Below are 25,215 nucleotides of genomic sequence, written 5' to 3'. Positions count from 1 at the left end.
TCCGTTTAATGCCAATCCAGTAAGATTTTCACTTGCATAATTGTTGAATTAGCAGAAAAAATTCCTTAATTTTTTTTAATTAAGTCTCGTTTGTTTTGTCTTTCCTCATATTATTTATATTATAGCGGTGAACTTATAGGGGTACGTATATTACTGATCAGGAACATCTGCTCTATAGCAGTGGTTTCCAATCCTTCTTGCTTTTGCAAACAACCTATCATGTAAAAAAAATAGAGATTGACCATCTGCATTATGTATATACTAGTGTAAAAAGAAAATTCAATGGGATTTTTGACATGGCTTGTCCACCTTGAGCAAATAGATATCAAAAATTAAACACGATAGTTATAGTCCCAAATCGCTTACTACATTTGGTTTGTTCTGTACATATGTTGAAAGAAAAAAAACAAGAAAAAGCCCACTCGCACAGATAAATGGTTGAAATTTCTATAAAATGCATCAGTGAAATTTTGATAGTTGCTGTTTTAAAAACCGATGCTAGATTCCGAGAACATCACAGTTCAATTAATAAGTCTTCTCAATTTGATAGTATTTTCCCCTTATGTAATCCTCGACAATGCGAGTTTTAGTGAATTTATTTTCGTCTTCAATATTCAGAACACAGCGCCTAAAACAGATATGAAAAGGTGACACACAGGCCACAATTTGGGAACCACGGCTTTGTTACAAGCCACAGTAATTCATCATTCGTTTCTTTTTTTTCGATTATTTAAGCGAATTCATTTGAAATTCTTAACGGTATATTTTAATAACCACATATTACATATTGCCTCATTAAAACATGCTGAAAAACATTACCCAACACTTAAAATATCGAAACATTACCCGAAAATATGATATTTCTAAAAGTCAAAATCTAATTCAAAAAGAGGCTCTGAAAAATTCAATATTTTATATTTTTTTAATATATTCTTTTTATGCTATCTCCCTCAGTGACCAGAGACAGAAGAAAACATCTTTGCCCCTAAGACTGGAAGTCTCTGTATCAGAACATGCAATGATTTTTCAGTCAAAGAATAAATCTTTTCCAATTTATTATATTGAGCTTTCACGAAATTGCAAACATTTACTTTTAAAAGAAAACCTGCAAAAATACGAAATAGACCAGTGTTTCTTCTTGAAATATAGTAACTCCAACAAAAATATTTATGACATTAAAAAAACAAATATGGTACAAAGAAAGATTTAAAATAATTTAGTGACTCAATTTTTTTAAATCAAGGCTTTTTATTATTTTCTACTGGGATAAAGCCTCTATTTCACTGAAATCGAATGCTTCATCGTCAGAGTACTCAGTGACTCGCCCATCATCAGATGCCCGGATATGCTGATTTGTGATTATTAAAGTGACCATTCGTAGAGACGATCCATGGCCTCATAAACTTCTTCCGTCTTTCTAAGTGAGGGTGCTGTCTCTTTAAATCAAGAGAAGGAATAAAAGTGTCACAGAAGCTAATCTGCAAGGTTCGGAGAATCGTTAGCAGCAGGTAAAGAAATACTCTATTTTTCTCTACTTGCAGCGCTCTCAGTCTTTCTGTCTGTTATTAGAAAAAGTTTTCCCACTATCCGCTTCAGATGATTTTCTTTCCGAAAGAACTGTTGTTTCAGCGAGATTTAATGCAAATTTAGTTACTGCAAGCATTTCAGGTGGTAATAAAAGAAAAACTAATATTAAAAACATAGCAACTCACTCATAAAGTTCTTCGTTTTACTGATGGATTTTTTTTAATACTTACCCTTTAGTTAGTAATTAATGGAAGTTTTTTTTCACAGATAGTTTTTTTTAAATGTTTTAACTAGTTAACTGTTTTTAACGAGTATACTCTTCATGGGAAAAAGTACAACGTGACGAGTTTATTCAATGAATTATTATATTTATATAATAATTGCTTAATCCTTATATTTATAATTAATTATTTATTATATTTATAATATATATATATATATATATATATATATATATATATATATATATATATATATTTATGACAATTTAGATACGCATTTTCTGAAGTGGCCGAAACAGTTAACGGATTAATGTATTTTATATCTAATACTTGAGAAATATTCTTATAATTATGAAAATATAAAGAAGCATATTTAAGTATTAATTGCAGATTCTTCAAAGAGTCAGTGATATGGTATTTAACTTTTGAAACGATGCCAATAACGTAAAAATAATGTAATATAACATTAAAAAAAATTTTTGACGTTATTTAAGATAAAAAAATACTTGACAACCGTTTGAAAGAAATCCAAGTATGAAATATAACTAATTAAAAATTGTAAAATCAAGTTCAAGTTGAATTAAGCTGTCTTGTCCTTAAAATGATACTATAATTTTTTATGAATCTTGCATTTTATGAGCTATTTTGATTGTTAAAAAGGGCAGTTTTACGGAATGTAGGAATTTTAAACAAAAATTTATATTTTTAAATTCAATTTTCCTATTTCGGAATTGTTTAAGCATAAACTAATTTTATATGAATTTTTTTCTGTTTATGCGCGGTAAGATTGCGTTTACTTGTACGTTAAGAATTGTTAAAGCGATATCTTAGACATTTATAATAATCTTTTCAGTTCTATTTTTAGAATCCAATCTCAATAAGATTCGTAAACCAGGAAAGGGTATACTATTCTTTGAACAAATAATGATAAAAGCGAAACAGCTTGCTCAGTGATATTTATAGAAAGAAAACGATTTAAAATTCTCTACCTACATGAGGCTAATTCTGAAAGGAAAACTCATTTCTAGCTTTGTTGATGTCCAATTTCTACATGAAATGTTAAAATAATAATCAGAAGGCACATTTAAAACCATGATTTCATCCAGAAATTTAGAAAAGTAATTTCAGAATAGTTTCACAAATTTGCTTTTATTTTTACGGCCAACCTATCTCATGATCTACGAAAATAAAACATAGCAAACAAAAAATAATGTTATCTTTAAACAAAAATGACCAAAACATTTTTAGGGTATCAAATATTTTTATTATCAAATAATCTAATAAATTATTTATTAATTTAAAACTATCGATTAAATTTCAATCAACTTTGCATGGATATTTGATTTATTACATTGACTTTTCCTTACGAATATAAAAAAATAATGGCTAATAATCCCTGATAGCGACAGCATAGTCGATGCTGTAATGAAAGTAAAATTTTAATTTAAGCTAATATAGAACAAACTATATTATACAACTTATCAATGGGCGCAAAGAGGCAAGTCTGATAACCAATGTGCCACCTTAGCAGACACAGTTTTACTCCCGCCCAGTTCTATTTAATAAAATAAAGTAACTATTTCTAACTTGAGATTCATTGCTTTGACAACACAAATGATTGCAATTAACATATTCACTCCTATATTATATATATAAATGAAAATAAATTAAATCAAGTTAGAAAATAGCACAGTACAATGCAACAAAAGAATAAACCATACATAAATAGTCGCGGCTAGCATATGGTACAGAATATGTCAAATAAAATAGTAAACAGTTGCAAATAATAATGTCATACTGTAGTAACATAAATAACCTATATATGTAACATAAGTAATTACATAATCAAGAAATAATATTGCAAAAGAGGTGAAAATATGAAACTTGGTCGAATATTTTAACACATTAACATTGCATGGCTTATTCAGCATAAAATAATAAACAGGATAAATAATTATCGCATACTAAAATGTTTTAGATCCTGTTTTCACTTTCCATAATGCGAATAAAATAACTTGCTTTATTACCAAAATTAGATCCCTGTTCAATAAATTTTCTATTCTCGATTGCGTCATAATGTTCTTAATTTCAATAGAATGTGTTATTGTCTCTTAAATCCTATTGATAAGCACATCAACAGATTTTAAATTGATTTCTCTAAATAATTACAAAGTCTCTAAATAGAATTTATATGTTATAGAAATTGTGATGAAAAGGAGGTTTGGAGCATTTCAAAGAAAACGGATGTAAACATTTCAAATAATCAGGTTGTACGAAGAGAATTTCATTTGATGGGAAAAGAAAGCTACGGAGGAAATTAAATTTCAAAGATTTCTAACAAAATCTTTTTATTTTGAATGTGTGCTTGATGAATTTCATACACTAACGAGGAATTTCAATTTTTCTTCGAGTTCATACAGTTTGCTGACAGTTAAAAATTTCCAGTCGAAAAGATACGATAGTTGGATTATGGACATGGGGAAAAAAACTTACGAGAAAAGTAGGAGAAAAATGACAGACCGAGAGAGAGTCAGCATTTTTTCCTTAAAAACAGAAAAATAAAAATAAAAATTGACTTTGAAAATTATTTTTTAAAAAACACCTTAAAAGTCAGTAAAACTTATAATGCTTTAATCAACAATATTCATTTCAAATCATTGTTTATTACTCGAAATGATTATATAATCACATTTATTTAGCAGAGTTTCTTGGCGATTTCTTGAATTCGTTTCAGAGATTAAAAAAAAAGAAAATAGTTATACGCTGTTTCGGAATCTTTCTGTCGCAATTTATTTTCGAAAGAGAGCGAATTTCGTTCGGCATTTTTTCTTTTTGAGAAAATATGTAGATACGAATCACATGCTAATTGCATATGAATATTTTTCAACCTTACTTCATCTCACATCCATCAGCGCCATCTCATAAAGTTTTAAGGTACCAATAGGTTTTCATCCTATGGCAACAATCCAAGTACCCCAAAAGTTTACAAGATGGCGTTGTATGACATTGTCAGCATCAGAGCAGATAGAAAAAAGCTCTAAAAGTTATAAAAAAAATTGTGTGTAAAATTGCGTTTTTTCAGGGAAGGCACCTATATATATGAACGTAAAAAGCAAAACTTTACCTAAACACAAAATTTGATTCAAATAGTTTGAGCAGTTTCCGAGATACACGAAATAAATTTATATATATATACAAGAATTACTCGTTTAAAGTTTTAAAATAACTATTAGTACGATTTTTATGAGACGACTTCGGTAAAGTTTCTGCATATTTCCTCCTACCACGATTCCTAGAATCCAAAATTAAACAAATAACTTTGATTCGGTTAGAATTGTGGGGGAGTATTTCATTGGGTGTGTGAAAATCTGTCGAGTTCAGAGATGGGCTATCCAAGTTAAAGTGGGCGGAAATGGTGAGCTTTGAAATTTCCCCACAACTCTTTCGATTGAAGACAGATAATTTAAACAAGTTGAATTATTACTTCAGATTAACGAAAAACGTTCGCATCGAACATTTTTCAGTTATTATTGCTTAGAATTTATGGGTTAGCAATCAAAATTGAAAAGTATACGCATATTTTACATTCGTAAATACTTGTCTTCTGGTAAGGAGCAGATGAGGTGCTCTTGATAAAATCATAGCTTTATTCTTCAAAATAGCAAAGGGCTTTACAAATAGCTTTGAAACTTCTTTTCTAAAGCTATGATCAGGAACTTCTCGCTTAACAAAGCAAGGCAGAGGAGAAAAAAAGATTGCATGAAAGTATGCAGAGCGTATATATCTTCATAAAAGGATAAAATCTTACTGAGCAAGCATTTTGGTTTTAGAGAGTGGTTTTCACGTGATATTGCAACTTAGTGTAGTTATTAAAATTAAGCCTTGAGAAATGTTAGAAAGCCAGAGTTCAGGAGTGAAATTTGAATTCAAATGAGTAGAAAATAATTTTAAGAACGAAAATGAAATTAATTCATTACTTATAAACGAATAAAACTTTACAGGAAAATCCAAAATTAATGGACGAAATATAAATTTAAAAAAATCTACAGGCTACGAGTGAAATTTTTAATGAACTTTATTTTCAAATCGGGTTTTATTTATTCTTACGACTCAGCATAAGTAATTAAAGAACGTCAGAAACCATTTAGACTCAATGCATAATCTTGTTAAACGAATAATGAAAATTTTAAAATTATTTGAAAATAAATTAAATGTGTACATTTATTTAGAAAAGCCAGTTTAATCTTATTTCCTTCAAATGCAGATTTTGATACTTTACAATCATCAAATCGAACAAAGATCTTTTAGAAATGAAAACTAGATGCGAGAGTATCTAAAATGGAAAGCCTAATGATTCCACAATGGGGTCGATTCTTAAAACTTACGAATCCTCTGGGCTGTGCTGTAATATTAATTGCGAAATCTAATTCCGCTTCATAAAGAGGGACAGAAAATGATCTCAAAGAACATTGTTAAATTTGTTTATAGTTAATAATTTGCTGACCTACACTATTATATTCAGCGTGCGATACTGACGTCATGTAATAAACATTCGTGATCTATGGTAACTATAATAATGACCCTCAAGTTCCAGTTTTTAATGTCAGCTGTGATCATCAATTATTTTTAATGATTGATATTAAATTTAACATTTCTTTTAATGTATTTTAATATTTACAATTGATAATAAGAAGATAGTTTGTTATTTACTTAATTTTAAGTGTGCCGCTTTAGATGCTGACTATGTTTCTTCTTACGTTTTTAAAATCAACAGTTTGCTTTTTCCTTCTATTCTAAAGATAAGAAAGGACGAAAACTGATAGAAGAGAATGCAACTGATCGGAGCTTTTCGATCATGTATTATAAGCATAGGTTAAAAAGCAGTTGAAATCTGGAGATGGAAATCTCTTTTCGGCCCATAACTTTTAAACAATTGCAATTACCAAAAATCACCTCCCATTTCCACCCATTTTGAACTGGATGATCCATTTGTGAATTTGGTTGAGAATTTTAATCTCTTTACAATGCATCCATCCTACATCAGTTTTAATTCAATCAAAATACTGAAGTTATAACTCTTTGCTCATATTATCTCTCTAACACTATAACTTTTAAACAGATATGATTTTGGGTTCTTGGTAGCATGATCCGGAAAGATAGGCAATTAAATCTTTCCATAGTCTTGTCATGAGAATCTTTGCAGTAGATAAAATTCCTATAAAGATTTGCCTAAAAGCTGTAAAATTTAATATTTATCATTTATAAAACCCCTTAAGTATTTCAGGCTGAACTTAAATAAAGAATGGCTTTAAAAATTTATTAACGAGCAACATCCATTCATGCATGGATTAAACCGAGTCCGATACTTTAAAAGTTATTTAATAAACTGCTTCATTTAAAAAGAAGCACTTCTCTGCAACATTTTATTTACAAAAAAAATTCCAAAAGATATGCTCCGATAAATATTTTAATAACGCAAAAACAAATAAAAAAAAAATACTCTACTTAACCATGAATATTTAAAAGAAAGAAATGTTGAATAAAGATAAAGAGTAATAAGCGTAAACAAATTATTACATGAATAACAAATCGATGAAAACGCTTTCCTGTAAAAATAAGTAATTTTCACAACACATCTCTTAATTTAATCCATTATCTTCCCTCCGGTAGTTTTCGGCTTGTATAAGATCTTAGATAAATCACCTTTATAAAAATAGATTCTTTTTCGGTGAAGTAAAACAAGAGTATTTTATGAGAAACAAAAGCAGAAAGAAAAACGGGGGGAGGGGAGTTAAGAGTATAATTTATTATACACTGCCATTGAACATTTCGTTCCATTTCTTCTTCACGTCGCTTCGAATATCGTTTCGCATTTCCTAACCCATTAGGTGCAACGTAACATGGGCGTCACAGAAACGCCATCGAAATTTATCATTCGGCAAGTAACTAAGGATAACAACCACTGAACACTATTTGCCTTGTTAGCAAATGACTTTTTTAGTGTAGTTTTAGTCTTGGTTTACTGAAATATTTATGTTCTTTTTCCCTGAAAAGATAGCCTTTCGTTCCCCTCCCCCACGTCTTCAGAACAACACATAATGCATTGGTTATAGATTCTTCTTATTTTTATGGGATGAAATTCAAGTCTAATGTATTTGTTTGCGGTGAATTTTTTCGTCGCCGCATTCATTTCATTATAATTGCAGTGAAAGGGGAAGATATTCAGAAAGGGGAAGGGTTGTTTGATATTCAAAGTGCAAAGTCGCGTGTTATTGATCCGTTATTCTTTGGAAAAATAAAATGCTACCTACTTTTTAAAGAAATGGAATAAAATTAATTATTTTTCAGCATACATTAATACAAATAATCTTTAATCAAAGGATTTTAAGAAAAAAAATAAAAAACAAATGTTGGTTAAGTACGTTTTTGGACGTCCTTCATATATAAAAATATGCGGCTATAAATTTAAATATTTCTTACTTCATTTCCTTCCATCTATAAATGATTGTTTAGTTTTGCAAATCAATTTTAATAGTAGTAAGGAATATTCGACAACATAAATTTCGGTGCTATCTGGAAAATCTTGATAGCAGAATTGACCAAGGGAAATCTAAAGTCACTGCACGAGACAGTGTAAATGGCCAATTTCGTAATTACTTTCATTTGACTGGTCATTAAAGTGAATTATTTTCGTAAAAGCAATTTTTGAATAAAATAACAATTTTTATCAGGATAAAATTTTACAAGGGATTACAAAACAGCGGATGTTATTACTAGACAAGTAATAGAATCTCGACGATAAGATGAGAGCATTCGGATTTCGAAACCCAATTTCCCCAACAATTCATCCTGTTTGGTAGCCTTATACTTGTAAGTTACGGAGCAGGAGCCCCATTTTTGTTGGGCAAATAATAAGCAACAAAATAAGGGTACTGAATAGATCGGAGATAAGCATTGAACACATTCTTCCGATTTTCCTCCAATCACCAATGAAAATACTGAGCAAAAGGGACGATAATTACTTTTCAGATACCACAGCATCGTGGAATGCATATGCGCATTACCTAACTGTCATCAATGTACTTCACATCGCTGATAGTAGTTTCTCGTTCTTTTCTTCAGACATTTTACTATTGATAACTTGTCTGATACATGAAGGTTAACCATCTTCACATCAGTGAGAGATCGGGTAAGCCTAGTGGCAAAGCCACAGTTTTGTGATGAGATTGTCACTGGTTCGAAACTTCCATACCGTAGAGGATCCACCACATTAAATCCGTCAAGAGCGATATGTCGTAACGCTAGCACTGCTGCGGAAATGTGGGGAAAGGGGAAGTTGTTAATTCAATAGTTGTCATCTGAAACGGTCCAGAACTGCCAAGTCGCCCCCAAATAGCCCTCATTCCGCTGCAAAACGGGACATTAAATACAGCTAAAATGAGATCAAACCTCATTGTGTATTGTAGAAGTTTGGAAAGCTGTGTGCCATTTTAAGTGCCAGCAGCGAGGTCTTACCACGATTAAAAATTATGAAGCTGGCCCAAAATAGTTCTTTTGTAAATCATCCGAAAGGGAGGATAACTCTAACTTACAGAAAAGCAATAATTATTAGATTGTATTAAAGTATGTACAGTCGCGTATTGTCTGAGGATTTTCAAATAAATTCTTTTGTTAAACTTTTGTTTTTTAAACTTAAGATGGATTCAAACTTTATAGTCACTGAGTAACTATGGGTAAAATTATATAAATATTATTTTTCTTGTTATCAGATTTGTTCATAATACGGTTTAGATCTGATTTTTAGATTTTTATTTCCTTCAGTTTTCTTAAAAAAACAGTTATTTTTTTAACTCCCATCGTCTACAGATAAGCCAAAATCCAAATTTATGGATTCCTTTTGATTTTACCGGATGATTGGATGATTTGATGCAAATGCTAATATGCATTTCTTAACAATTTGTATTTAAAACAGGATGCAAAAAAATCTTATCAAAAGTGCAGGGATTGAAATAAAATAGGAAAAGTGCAAGACATGGATAGAAATAAAATACATTATAAATATAATTAAAATACCAGTCTTTGATACTGTTTAGATAACATTTGGCTTAACTTCATCAAAGAATTTTATCATTTCATCCGTTTACGACACATCTTGAATTGCATAAAATTAATGAAAAAATGATTTCACTCTTCGGTACAATAATAAGAATAAGGTTTTCGAAAACATTACTCATAAAATCACCTTTATTTTTATTATAAAAAAAAATTATACTTTTTCGTATTAAAAGTATTTTATGATTTTTTTCATTATTATAAACATTATCGACTCTTGTAATCAATTGTTTGCTGAAATTCATAAACAGATGGCGACTCACCTATGAAATGAAAATTCAATTAATGTTTTGAAAAATTCACAATTAAGTTAAAATCTTTTCAATGAGAGCATAAAATGGTATTAATTTTTATAACTCCGGTACATCAGAAAGTCAGTGAAAAACCGATTTTCAAATTTCGTTTCTACAAAAATGAAACAAATCAAGTTAAATGGAAGTGTAATAAATACAAAGATGAATTTCCACGCCTGCTTTCAGTATAATGAGGTTTGAAATATTTACTTTCTTTCTTTGAAATTTGCAGAAGTTGCTTATGACAAAGCAATTTTTACTTCGACTTGCTGGAAACACGTTCATAAGAAAATGTTTTGTTTATTTTATTCATCAGTATTTTTATTTTATTATATTAATGTCAATAAAACTTGTAAAAAAATGTTTTTAAGTTCCTAAATAGTTTTTTCTGATTTCAATTGTAAATTTACCTTTAGTGTCTTTTCTTATTTTGTACTTGCTTTCTGTTTGTAAAAATCAACATTTTTATTCTGTCATATCTTTATATTTAAAAATTAAATTTGACACTTTGAAAAATAACATTTCGCTTCGAGTATACAAAATAAAAATAGAGTACGTGAAAAGAAATAACCTCGGCATTTTAATATTTACAAGTGTCAGACTCTTTTCAATCCAAAACTATTTTTGAAATCATATGTCTGATTGCTTCTGAACACATTAACTCAAAAACGGAGCAAGTTGTCAAAATCATTGTATAATTTGTCATTGTACATCTAAGAAATATCCAATTTTTTTTTTTTTTTTTTTTTTTTTTTTGAAGAAATAACTACACAGGATCCCCATCTTACTACCTCTACATGTGCATTTGAACACGAGAATTGAGAAACATTGTGAACTATATTAATAAAATTCTGTTTTCGCTTTTATCATGAAAACTGAATATCTATCAAACAATAATCAAGTTCTTAAATAAGTGACTGTCCGAATTGTTCTTTAGCGTTTTGTGAAGCGATAACCCAAAGATCATTACATTAAAATTTTAGTCCATGTAAAATTTTACACTAAATTCATGAAAAATCTGTATGAAATTGAACAAAATAATTCAAAAAGGTATTGAACCATGGAATAAATTTTGTATATATTGTATTGAAAATGTAATTAAAGCTGTCGATTAACTTACAATTACGTTCTAAAAATAATAAAATAGTGTGTTGCGATTTAAAATGAACAAGTGACGAAACCATCAAGTCTGGATGAGAATGAAAAATTCCTCTCGGCAAGCTAGAAGGCAAAGGTAGATTCCTTTACGTCTAAGTTACTATCTGGCAACATAAATTGTTGATGTTAGAAACGGACAAAATTAGAGCCTGAAAATAATTGTTTAGTCCCTAACTTCTAAGATGTTGCAGTTATCGAAAAACTAAATACAAAAGTTGTTCGTTTTACTGAGGAGCTAATTTGATAAATCTTTCTATATTCAATATTAAGGAAGTTATAACGAAATAAAAATTTCACCCCCACCATTTCCACCCCCTTTGAGGTAATATCCCATTTACCTACTCCTCCGAGGTTTATACAACATATTCCAAGCTGGTTAAAATCCAAACAAAATTACTCTATCTTGTTCACAAGTTAACATGGGGAAAGAGTTATAAGCATTATTTACAACTTTTGAATGAAGGGCGTTTTTGGATTCTCTGGACCGTGATTGGTGAAGAACTGAAGAAATTTTCCCCAAGTCTTGCAACGAGAACCATTGCCATGGGTAGCATTCCCTATAGGAATCTACCTAAAATCGTCTGTAGAATTTTCATCTTTACAGATATGAAGTACATCAAATTAAATAAAAGCTTACAAAAATAGAAACTTTTTTCATGATAAAAGTATTATGTAAACTCAACATATATATCATCTTCATTCGTTCTCTGGTTTGCGACTACAAACTTTTCTTAAAAAGGTGCATACATTAAGCTGGCTAATTTTTCCATGAAGTCATCTTCAGAAATTTGAATAAAAAATAATATTTTATATAAAATATGTAGCGCAAAATAAAATCTAATCAAGATTGCTGATCTATGTTAAATGTTGCATCATAAAAATAAAAGGAAGATAGCTGTTAGAAAATTAACCCATTTAAGTAAAATTGCGAAAAATTTCACGAAAAAGTTAAGCACAAAATGCACCATTACATAGAAACATTAAGAGGAATATTGCTTAATATGAATCTGACATTACATGAAGTTATTGTTAGTTTATGCTTGCCAGAGGTTTTATAGATTAAAAATTCGAGTATAATTATTTCATTAATTCAAAGCATAATTTTAGAATAAAATTCCACAAAATTATGTTAGAAACATATAAATTAAGAAAACTGTGAAGTAAAATAAAATTTCTCCAAGAGATTTTTTGTTGTTGATTTTAGAAAAATAAGAATTGGTAAAAAATTTTAAAAACTCTTTTTGGAAATAAAGATTAAAAGATTGTTATTTTTTAAAAATTTAACTGCATTATAAAGATTTTTTTTATCTTCTAGCATTGCTTCGAAAATGAATTAAAAAATAAATAGAAGTTTCAAAATGATAACACTGGTTTCAAAATCTGCTTGCGGGTGGGTAAAGGTTGGTTCAAAATTATGTAGATGCTTGAGAATGTAAAAGTAAATAAATTAAAAATAAAATTATAGAATAAAAACAAATGAAGTACGATCGGCTCAACCATAGAAGTAAAATGAAACTTCTCCAATGAAGATGCTGGGCTCTAATAAATTAAGAAAAACAAGATACTGCCAAGTTATTTTTACCGACTATGAAACCGGTTAATAATCGACATAAAAAACCTCTAACTATTAATTTAAATTTCCAAAGTTCTTGGAATATATGAACGCTAATTGGATTTGAATAAATACCAAGCGAATATTGTGAAAATTAAGTGAAGCATACTGAATTCATTTTTATCTATTTTCTACGAATGATCATGATTCTTTAATTTTTTTTATGAATAAATATTAAAAGTCATTTCATATGCTTGTTCCTACATCCATTATGATTTAGAAACTATATATCAGCAAATAATGTTTCTTTCAAAAGCTATATGAAAAAGAAATTTCTATTTTTAACGATAATTAAAATCCAAAAACAAAAATTCGTGAATAAATATTTGCTAACTAAAATAGGTAACAAGAAAATTTCTCTTTCTAACTAAACTTTCTAGGAAAAACTAAACCTCGATTTTATCGATTATAGCTTTTGAATATTTCATAGAATTGAATAGAAAGCAGTAGAATTTTGAAATATAAAAATTTGCATTTATCAAAGCAAAATCTTTTTAATAACGAAAAATGTGCAGAAATAGCATACCTGCAATTGTGTGGTGGAATATAAATTTTTAAAAATCAATATTTATTATTAAAATTTTTTATATTCTTTACTGAAATTTTCGTATTTATGCACCAGTCAGCTTTTTATATCCACAAAATTTTGAAGATTAATTTTATTTATTCATTTTAATTATATCAACCTCCTTTTCGTAGCTAAATACAGATTACTTATTCCACACCACACCAGCTTGAAAATATTTGACACCGGCAGTTTTCACGCGAGCAAACGAGAGGGCCATTGGTGGAAATCATTCTCGAACTCGTGACCCTCTGACCCTGAAAAAAAATTATCCCCTAAACTTTGATTCCATCAAAGCAACTCGAAATTCCTTAGGATTTTACAAGGATATTTAGGCAATCAAAATTTCTTTCAAATCATATAAACAAATATAATAAATTTAATGAAATACATTTGTTAAGAATCACTTATCAGTGCATTAAAAAGTAACATTTTAATTACTTTCTACTTTTTTTTTAGTCTTTGATTTATATTTATTCTTACAAATAATAAAGAATCATGAAGTTTCTTTCCCTTCTCAAAAAACACTGATGAGTGGAGCCATGCGCATTGAATCAAAATGTAATTAAAGCTGTCGATTAACTTACAATTAAGTTCTAAAAATAATAAAATAGTGTGATTTAAAATGCACAAGTGACGAAACCATCAAGTCTGGATGAGAATGAAAAATTCCTCTCGGCAAACTAGAAGGCAAAGGTAGATTCCTTTACATCTAAGTTACTATCTGGCAACATAAATTGTTGATGTTAGAAACGGACAAAATTAGAGCCTGAAAATAATTGTTTAGTCCCTAACTTCTAAGATGTTGCAGTTATCGAAAAACTAAGTACAAAAGTTGTTCGTCTTACTGAGGAGCTAATTTGATAAATCTTTCTATCTTCAATATTAAGGAAGTTATAACGAAATAAAAATTTCACCCCCACCATTTCCACCCCCTTTGAGGTAATATCCCATTTACCTACTCCTCCGAGGTTTATACAACATATTCCAAGCTGGTTAAAATCCAAACAAAATTACTCTATCTTGTTCACAAGTTAACATGGGGAAAGAGTATAAGCATTATTTACAACTTTTGAATGAAGGGCGTTTTTGGATTCTCTGGACCGTGATTGGTGAAGAACTGAAGAAATTTTCCCCAAGTCTTGCAACGAGAACCATTGCCATGGGTAGCATTCCCTATAGGAATGTACCCATAGGGAAAAAATCGTCTGCAGAAAATTCCTAAAATCCTCTGCAGAATTTTCATCTTTACAGATATGAATTAAATCAAATTAAATAAAAGCTTATAAAAATAGAAACTTTTTTCATGATAAAAGTATTATGTAAACTCAACATATGTATTAAATTCATTCGTTCTCTGGTTTGTGACTACAAACTTTTCTTAAAATGGTGCATACACTAAGCTGGCTAATTTTTCCATGAAGTCATCTTCAGAAATTTGAATAAAAAATAATATTTTATATAAAATATGTAGCTCAAAATAAAATCTAATCAAGATAAGAAGCCAGCGGCTATTCCTGTACATTATTATAGAATGAAAATTTAATTTTCAGTCTATGTTGTTAACTACCATATGGTGTCACTTTAACCCATCGAGCGCCGACTGTCTAGCTTAAGAATGTTCTTAAAACGGCCGCAGTCAAAATGAAGGTTGAACACAATTTACTAGATAAGAAATCGGCAGAACGTTCGTAAACCGGCCTGGTATGTTTTTGCTTTCCCCTGACCATTAACAACAGGGGGTAAACTTTCCCGCGTCTTGACCATCACCCCCCCCCCCTAAACACCGGGGATTTTGAATAGTACTGACTGATCAATCAAGTAATAAATCTGTCGAGGCAGGGCAATTGCCATGCGGTTTTTCAACTAAGAAGTTGGTTTTCGCTCTGAGAACTAAGAACTTGTCTTTTAATCTGCAATGTTTACAGAAAATAGAATTTGTTCAAAAATAAATATAAAAAAAATTCTCAATATGATTTTATAAATTTTTATTAGTAATAGAAAAATTTGTTTAATAAATTATTTAAAAGGAATTATCATTCATCAAATTTCATTACGAATATAATACATTCTTTTTACTGACATTCAGTGAATTTTAATTAAGTTTTTTCTAATTTTTAGTTGTAAGCATTTTACTCGCATATTATATATATAATGGATGAATATATAGTTTTCTGATTAAAATAAATTATAAAAATTTATTATTAATAATTTAAAAATACTACATTCATTTCGGATATAAATCTGTTATTGAAAATTATAAATAAATATTTGTATTATTTTTTTTGTTTGTTTTTAGATTTTTGTTTTTCATCCCATTTTTTTAAGTTCTGAAAATAATAAAGCAATCCTTTGTCAATATATAGTGGGTGAATATTTTATTGATAATATGTTGATGAAAATATTATTAACTTGAATATTTTTAACTTATTATCTTATTTTGAAATAATTAAAAAAATAAGTTGAAATAATAAATTTTTAAAGTTAATTTTAATACTAAAATAAGATAACATATTAATGTATCCATTTACTCACGAGGCTTATATCTGATAAAAATCATCATTTCATTCATATTTTTAATAAGTGAATATTTTGAATGTCAATTTCTTATATCATTCCTAATCTTGTCACAAATCTTGATAAAAAGGACTCATAGTCAGTGCAGAAATATTTTCATAAATCCATGCATTTCTCTGTTGTCAAATATTGCGAAGAATCTTTGCTTCATCTTACTCCATCAATGAAATCAAAATTTCAATTGTACCCATTTTATGAAGTTACAACATTATGATTTTTTTAATGAAAATTCGTAAATTATCTCGTAGATAAAAACGAGACTTAGCTGCATTTGTCCAACAATTAACAATTACCCTTTCAGAACGTTGCTTCCATGCTCTTCATTTCTGAACAATTCAAATGAATTTCATTGGAAATATTTATAAGATATTTCACTGCATGTGAATTTCAAAAGATGGATGCACAATAAAAGAAAAGAAAAACAATCTAGAGTAAGTAATCATAATTTCAGCAACGTTTAAAACCCGTAAGTGAAAAATAAGGTTTTTATTTCATTGCAACAATAAAAATACTTGCTACAAATTTTGGCAAATTAATTAAAATAAAACAAATTATAGATATTAATGAACCTGTAATAATTTTGTCAGTTTGTGGAGGAAGGGCAGAGTTTTTCATTTAAATGATCTTATCCTCCGGTCACAAAAATTGGATGGAAGAAAAGTGGCTTAGCAATGACATTACATATTAAGAAGGTTGTGCTAAATCAGAAATAATATATGTATAATTTATTTTATATATATAAGAAAAATAGAGAGAAGTGTGAATTTTTATGTCATAGAATTAATTAGCAAAGACTGGGTCGGAGAATCATGTTGGTGTGGTAAAGCAGCGAGTTATTGGTGGTCTAGTCACAGATGACTCATCGGGGTCTCAGGATGTTAAAATCTTCTTAGCATCTGTAACCATTTCTTATCAAAGCAAAAATAATATTCATAAATAGTTTTTAAAAAATGCAAAAGCTAATATTTTCGTAAATTATTAATTTTTAAAGCATAATAAAAATTTTAATTAAAATTTTCCCGTGGTATTTCGAAGGAAAGTAAATTAATTAATTTGACATTTGTATATTAATTTATCGAATTTAAGTATATTTTACATCAATATATTTCATGATGGAAGTGAAATTAAATTGTCTTCATTGTTGCTTCTATCATTTCAACCTAATTTTTTTCCATTGTTGATATCAAGATATGATCCAACTAATTGTTTAATGTTGAGTATGTTTCAGTGGTATGCTTTTGTTAAAAATTTTGTTTTATTTTAGATAAAGTTCAAGTGCAGAATCAAGCATTGGTGAAAAATTTTTAGCTCAGTTTTGAAAATTGCTATTAGGATTGGCCTTAGGAGGTGCTTTACAAATAAATTTCCTAAAGGAAGCAATTTTTTTAATGGAAACAATATTCAGTAGTATCTGATCAATAGCCGAATTTCAACCAGAATATAAACAAATTTAGTAAGAAAACCAACTTGCCTTGTATTAATGAACAGAGAAATCGAATTTTTTATTTTACTTTTTAGTCATTAATTATTATTAAATATATTAAGAAGTACGTCTTTGAATGTTCTATGAAAAAAAAAATTTAATGGATATGAAAATCAAATCAATAGTAGAGCACACACTTTGTTTGACATAAAATCTAAAACTGATTAAAGAGCAAAGCTTAAAAACTTTTTTTCAGAGATTATTGCCATAATACCCACGTTAATTTTATAAAAAGAACAGCGCTTTCAGGAGTGCTGAATTAATCTTTTACATCCAAGACTCATAAATTTCAAAAATGGTAAAGATTAAAAGAACTACTCAGACATCTTTCAAGAATTCATTCTTGTCTTGCTGAATGCCTAGCAAGGGAAAATACCATCCCTTTCAATGCGAGATTCGTATTAAAAGTACTTCTGTTGTACAATCTGCCTGGTGCATGTTCTATATAACCCATTTCGAGACACTAATTTTTATTGAATAGGCCGTTGTCACCAGATGTAACACTTCCCTTTGTAAAGTAACTTGGCCAATTTTAAGCACTAAACCTACTGACATTTTACTGCTTGATTTGATCGTAAAACTTCTATTAACAATGTGGACAAGCCGAAAAACTACTTTCACATACAGAAATACATGGATTTTCTTACCAAATACTAGCAATTGAAAGGAACCGAGATCCAAAAATAAAAAAAAAAGTTCTGAATCCACACCCTTGTGATGCGTTTCAACAGTTAGAAATCGTATCAGCCTTTAATGCATTTATTTAATTTCATTAAATAGCTAATGCTGTTTTAATGCAAAGCAATAATTATAATTGCACAGATACATTTATTAATTCTATTCTACAAAGCAATATCATACTCATCATCTACTTTTGTTGAATATAAATAAATGTTTTCCATTTATTAAATATATTTTCTTTCTTTCATATGCTAAATATTTTTTTAATAGTTTTTATTATTACTAAGTCATTTTTTTTTCATTTACGCTTTTCGCAGCTCGTCACAAGACACAAATCTTCCTCCCATTTGAATGTGCATTGATTTTTTATAGAGATTTTAAATATATATTAATAATATAATTATATATTTTAAATATATAATTTCTAAAAAATATTTTTTATATTTATAAAAGAAGCGGTTTTTTTTTTCCTACCTGAGCCTCCCCCCCCGAAAAAAAAAGACAAATATGATTTGAAAAAGCAGTAAAGAACGCTTGTATTTAAATAATGAAATAAAATACAATATTAAGCAGTAAAAAAGAATAATAGTAACTACATTTATCAACATACTTTAAATAAAAACGTCTATAAAAATAATTAAAAACGCTTTTACTAAAAACTCACTCTAAACAGTAAAAAATAAATAATTATATCCAAAAAATTTTCAAATTTGCCTTTCATTACGTATTAAATGCTTGGCCAAAATCTATATGCAAAGCTTAAGCAATAGTTAAAATTATATTTATAAATTAATATTTGTCTCGCTAAATAATCGGGATGAAAATAAATTTAAAAATTTTATATAAGGATTTTTTTTTATATTTTACTGCATTTTAATAAAAGTATTATTAAAAGTTCAAACGTACTTTTTTGTGAACTAATCACAATCATTAACTGTTATACATGATTATGACATGTAGATATGAGGGATTCCCTACCTTTAATAAGTATAATAGTTTTCATTTGGATATTAAATTTAAATAATGAAATATTGAAATCAGGAATGAAGTATACAGCTCATATCACCAATCGATCCTGCAATCGTGAATTCTTACGGAAAACGTTGTTTCCTCTTCTCGGGAGTTCATTCCCCTAATTAGAGAGACCACCCAAATTCTAACTGTCAGCGAAAACCATAAAATGACCTTAACAAGCAGATGACCCACCGCGTTTATTGCATTTAAGGGGGAAAGCATTGACGACTTTCTACGTTGGAGCCGCGTTAATAGCAGTTTGCGGAAAGCAACTTCCTACGTTCCAGCCGGGTTTAAAGCAGTTTTCGGAAAGCAACTTCCTACGTTCCAACCGGTTTTCAAGAGACACGTTGGAGCGACTTTCTACGTTCCAGCCGGTTGAAGGGTTAAAAACATGTTACTGCATATTTTATGGCGGAACAGCAAACTTAAAGATATTATCAAATTAAATTTGTTTATTTTGCACTTCATAAACGAAATTCTTTTATCTGTGTTGTTTTTTAAAGTATAAATCAAACTGACTTCAATATTTGTAAAGATTGAAATTTGAAATCCACTTTTCATTCACTCCTTAATTTGTCAGACTTTTCAAATTTAAACATTTAAGTGTTCTCGATGATAAACTATTTTCATATTTCTAAAACCAAATTAAAAAATAATCGATTAGTTTAATTGAATTGCGATACCATATAAGTCGCGTAACTATGCAAAGAATTTGGAAAAAAATTAAAAAATTATTTAATACTTGTAATAAAGAATTATAAATTAAATCCTTAAAGGATGAAAAAGATTAAAATAAAATTTGCAATTTTTTGCAATATTATGAAACTGCGTTTTAAAAATTTATATTTTCTTTCTACCATTACTTTTCTTTTTGGAATCTATTTAAATTTACACTAACTTAGCTTTCAGTAGTTAGTGATTTTCTGAGTTTAAGATTATGGTAAGATTCAGTCCCCAAACTCATTACATATTAAACATCCGGAAAAAATGCTAAATGGCTTGATAGCAGTAAAACATGCAGTTTCGCTCGAGAAATATTTAATTTTCATTTTGTAGGGTTGCAAATGAAATTTTGTAGATTGTTACATTTGGCGATTTATCCTTTTAAAATTAAATGTATAGTTTGGCGACTTTTCAATAGTGCGTATTTATTCAAGACCGTAACTAATGAAAGATTAATTATTTTGTTTAATCATATGCATGTTGAAAACCAGAACACTCTTTCACTGCAAAGTATAACAAGTATATCCGAAATGGATATTACATGCTTATCCAATTTTCCACGTATTATAAATGCATTCAAAATTACTGCAAGTCAATTGAACCGTTACGCGTTTAAAAGACAATTACGTTATTCTGATTTAATTCATCTCGCAATAATTTATAGCAAATGAATTATAGCTTCAACATTCACAAAGCAGGAAAAAAAATTATGACCACAAACTGCCGAAAAGTTAAATATTTTAATTCAAAACTTTAATTTGAAATTCCCCATTTCAATTTCACGCCCATTTTAAAAGTGGAGAAAATACTTTTCAATTTTGTTTAGTTAACGAATAATTCTGCGTGCAAATCAAGGAAAATTAAAGAATAAAGTTTAATGCATCTGAGGATAGTAAAATTAACTCTTAAAAATTCTGTTTCAAACACAAAGGTGTTGTTTTTAAAGTAAACAATAAAAATCACCGTCTTTAATTGAAAGATTTCTCTTTGATATTAATGCATCAAAACTAATTTGTAAAACTACCCTCTTTAAAAATCAGTCGTCTGCACGGTAAATAAATATACAAGAGTTTCCGCTTTGGTAACTTCAAGAAACAAGTCTAACTGAAATTAATCTTTACTAAACACACCGTTTCATACATTTTAAGAAAACAAAAATTTTACACTTAAGTACATCGGGAACATTGTTCATGAATATGATAATCAAAAAGACCGTCTGAAAATCAGAACTCAGTCGGGAGAATCCACTTAAAGGTAGTTTACTTAAAGCCATGACTTAATTAAACGTTTTATTTGTTCACAGTTAAGTTGGATGATTACAGTATTCTGCAATTTTAAAATATTAATATTTCATTAAAGAATAAAAAATTGAAAAAGTTTTTAAAAACTGGGAATAGTTTTAGTATCGAGAATGATATTTCAGATATCAAAGGAAATTTTTAAACCGACTGCTAAATATTTAATAAATTTATATTTTCATCCGTCATTAAAATGTTTGAATTAATAGATACTCTGTATTTCGGTGAGTAATTAATTTATATTTTCTTTATATTTAAAGAGATTCTTAAGAATCTACTCAATTATTTTAGATTTTAAATTATTTCACTAAACGAAATATAAAATAAGAATAATGACAAATGCAAGCTCATCATTAATAGTAACACAATGATGTGATGTTAACCAGTTAAGTGCATTCGACGCGCATACACGTCAATTCACATCTTCATTCATTCGCTGGATATGTAATTTTTAATCTAATAGAAACGAAATTTTGTTTTATTATGAATTTTTGCAAAATTTTTTATGACACCATTTGTATTGCGTTCGACATTTATAAGCGTCATGGCCTGACTTTAAAATATAAATTCTAGCAGTTAATTGGTTAAGAGTAATTTGTTAGTCCGAGCTGAGGAACGAGCCATTGAGCATATACTAAATGTCAAAGACTAACAATTTGTTAATGTAATTTGATAATCAAAATAAATTTATATATAATAAATTTATTCATTTTAAAAGAACTAATTGGTGACGAAGCAATATTCGTGGAGCTAGTATTTAAATTTTGCTTATGATATACCACATACTTGGATATGAAGTTTTGGTATTATAAATTCATCCCAATAAAAATTTAAACAATTATAAAAAAGATTTTATAACTAATGTGATGAATTTACTCGAATAAGTCAATTTTTGTGAACTGATCCATGTATCAATAATTTCATTAGCTATCAAACTATTTAATTATATTTAATGATATCAAAAATGCTCGAGGTCCTCGCTTTCTTCCTTTATAAAATTCGATAATTAGCGTCTGGTGCAGTTTCGAGTTCAATAAGATGTGAAAATGAAAGAATAGTTACTTACTGATTTGATATACTTCAGAGATGAATCACTGAGATTTATAGTTCGATGCGACAGAAAACAATACTTGAGCTGTCCAAGTACCCAACAATATAGCATAAGATGCCAACATCATATAATTAAGCGTAGTTGTGGGGAACAACATGCTAAACTACAATAATTTTTCTTAAGATGCGTTTCTGTTGATGACAGAACACTGAATCAACAATATTTCCCACTAATATTTCTTTTGCGCCAAAAATAAATTAACAAACTTATTCGTACTTTTCTCATTTAATTTATTCGCCGGTTTCAAACGACGATTAATTTTATAGTTACATATATATATATTACTGCCTCAGTTATATTTTATTTAATAAAATATTTAAAAATAAAACATACTGAACACATTAAACATACTGAAAAAGGACTAGATTTCATTTTTCTTAAATTATTCATAAATAACATCAAGATGTGCATTTCTTTTATTCAGAAATATCTCACTTTGAAAGTTGCAAATTACTTTCTGCGTTTGTTTTTGTGCCTTTGAACTGTTTAATGTCACAAGAGATAGATACATCGTTTCTGTGCCAACTATGAGGTATAACTTTCGCAATATACGTAAAAAAATACATTCATTGAACTACTGTTGCAATTTTAGAGTAAAGTTTTCAAAATTACATTTAACCGAATTGTATTTTTAAAAGATATTCTGTCTTTTGCAATCTATTAATTCAATCTTTTATATATTTGAAACATTTCAGAAAACCCTTACTACCATTTAGAGTGCTTTGAAATATTTAGCATCTTATGATATAAAAAATATTGACCAACCCCTGCACTCAAAAGCTTACAAAAAATATCTTAACTTATAAAATCCTTTCAGAGTTATTTTTAAACAAATATTCTCGTTTTGTTTCTCAAGCTGACAATTTCTAGAAATTGCTTTATTTTGTACCGTTAAAATCCAGATTTATCGGAAATATTCAAAAACGAACTTTTACAGTCTTGCTTCAGATTCCGAAATGTTTAGTTTCTTTTATTAAAAGCTCTTAGAAAATACTGAAATCAAATTTAAAGTGTATTTTGTAGCTCAGTTGTTAAGTGTATCCTTTTATGTTTAAGTAATAAACACTGTTTAAGGTTTATATAAAGAGCTCTCAGAAATAAAGTTGTTTCCGGTCGTTATCTTCCCACGTGAGGCAATTGCAGATGTGGTCTTTCATTATTTCAGAGAATCCTTAATGAATTCTTAAGCGTTTCGGCTTGTAAATTCAAATTATTGTTCATTCATATTTAACTAACCAAGGGATTAAAAGGATCTACTTATCGCATTTATGTAGAATTTACAACAAATAGTCGGAATAAAGTTGCACATTTTTTAAACTTCATAATATGAACTTATTTCATATACAATAAAATCGATATCTTCCTGCTTAGTTTAGTTTAGCTACATTAACACCTCATTTTGAAGAAATACTAGGGTTATTTTGGTACAACCCTTATACTTTCCACCTCCGTTCAATGATGAAGACGATACCTCCAAGCTCCTGCACCCCACCAACGGGAAGACATTTCGCTGCAACTGATTTAATGTGCGCCATATCCGCTTATATGGCAGTTTTTCCGGTAGAATCTGGAATTCTCTAGTCTGGAAACGAAAGTTTCCATACCACCGGATCGATTGTCAGCCCACCATGGTCCGATATATTGCTATAAAAATCGGAACTAAAAATTATATTAATAAGCAGAATGCGATTTTCGTTGATAATTTGGTTACAGTGTTCAATTGTGTAATTAGAAATGATTCTTTCGTATGAATATGAGGAATCGGAATATTAGAGTCGCATGACGTATGAAGATCATCAGTATAGCCACGATTCCGCCGATCAACCCCGATATATGCTATTTGATAAACAAGAGAATAATATACAACAGTAGGTTTATATATCGTATGCAAGTTTAGCTAGAATACTGTCCGGTTTTTGACATATAATGAAGAGTTGTTTTGGAGGACTTCGTAATTTTGATCTTGTATCTCGAATATGATACCCGAGTCAATACCATTCTCTCCACATGCCCATGACATACCAATATGCGGAGTTTTGAATTTTGATATATTTCAGGTGTATCAATTCCAAGTACATGGTGGATCTCCGTGGAATCGAACCCCATCCCTCGACTCTTCAATCTGGAGACCGAGATGCTGGCAAGAGTCCGCCGCATTTCCTAATGTATCTTTGGGTACCATTGGCTTAAGTATCGATTTTGTCACACGCCAAAGATTGAAATTTGTATACGGTGCACCAAAATAATCTTATTTTTACTTCCAAGTGACACATCTAACTAGAAATTTAAGTGAAAGCATGGTTAAAAATAAAATTAAGAAAACGTATGATGAGCTTTTATTTTCTAACTATAGGGTTAAAAAAGAGAAAATCAGCGAGAGAGAACGTTGTGTCCGAAACTTTCTTACATTGCCTATAATAGAGAGATTATCGCCTCCCCTCCTCTCGCCTAAAAATTGTAAACAGAGTAAGAACTTGTATTCAGATTTTTATTTTCAGATTTTGCAAATGAGCTTTTTTTGCTTCATAACATAGCGGGAAAAAAACTGAGTATATATTTTATATGCCTCTTAACCCATAGAATTTTACATAGAACTACAATTTTAGTTACAAAATCACGTATCAAATTTCATTTATCTCAATAAAGCGTTTACATGTATGCGAATATACAAACTGAGACATTCATTTCATTGAGTGATTGAAAACGGGCTACATTTTAGATGGTAAAAGTGTGTACCAAATGTAATGCATCTAGCTTTATAAGTTTTATAGTACTTGTGGCAGGCTTAGAGGTAAACATCCATTGAACGGGTATCGTTCAAAATTTGAAATAAATCT

General features: G+C 29.0%; 1 protein-coding gene and 1 long non-coding RNA gene across 5 annotated transcripts in view; one reads left to right on the top strand and one right to left on the bottom strand.

Moving 5' to 3' along the window:
• The window catches only part of LOC129959016 (uncharacterized), a 180,754-nt gene extending 156,113 nt beyond the window's left edge, over nt 1-24,641 (top strand). The window contains exon 3 of the long non-coding RNA XR_008783380.1: nt 24,436-24,641. This is a non-coding gene — a long non-coding RNA (uncharacterized LOC129959016). The remainder of the gene's footprint in view (nt 1-24,435) is intronic.
• Nucleotides 1-25,215, bottom strand: part of LOC129959014 (dual specificity calcium/calmodulin-dependent 3',5'-cyclic nucleotide phosphodiesterase 1-like) — a 601,405-nt gene that overhangs the window by 396,952 nt on the left and 179,238 nt on the right. The window lies entirely within an intron of this gene.

This window comes from Argiope bruennichi, chromosome X1 (genome assembly GCF_947563725.1).
Source record: "Argiope bruennichi chromosome X1, qqArgBrue1.1, whole genome shotgun sequence".
NCBI classification, from domain to species: Eukaryota; Metazoa; Arthropoda; class Arachnida; order Araneae; family Araneidae; genus Argiope; species Argiope bruennichi.
Note: the sequence above shows the minus strand (reverse complement) of the source record. Positions and strands in the feature narration are given on the sequence as shown.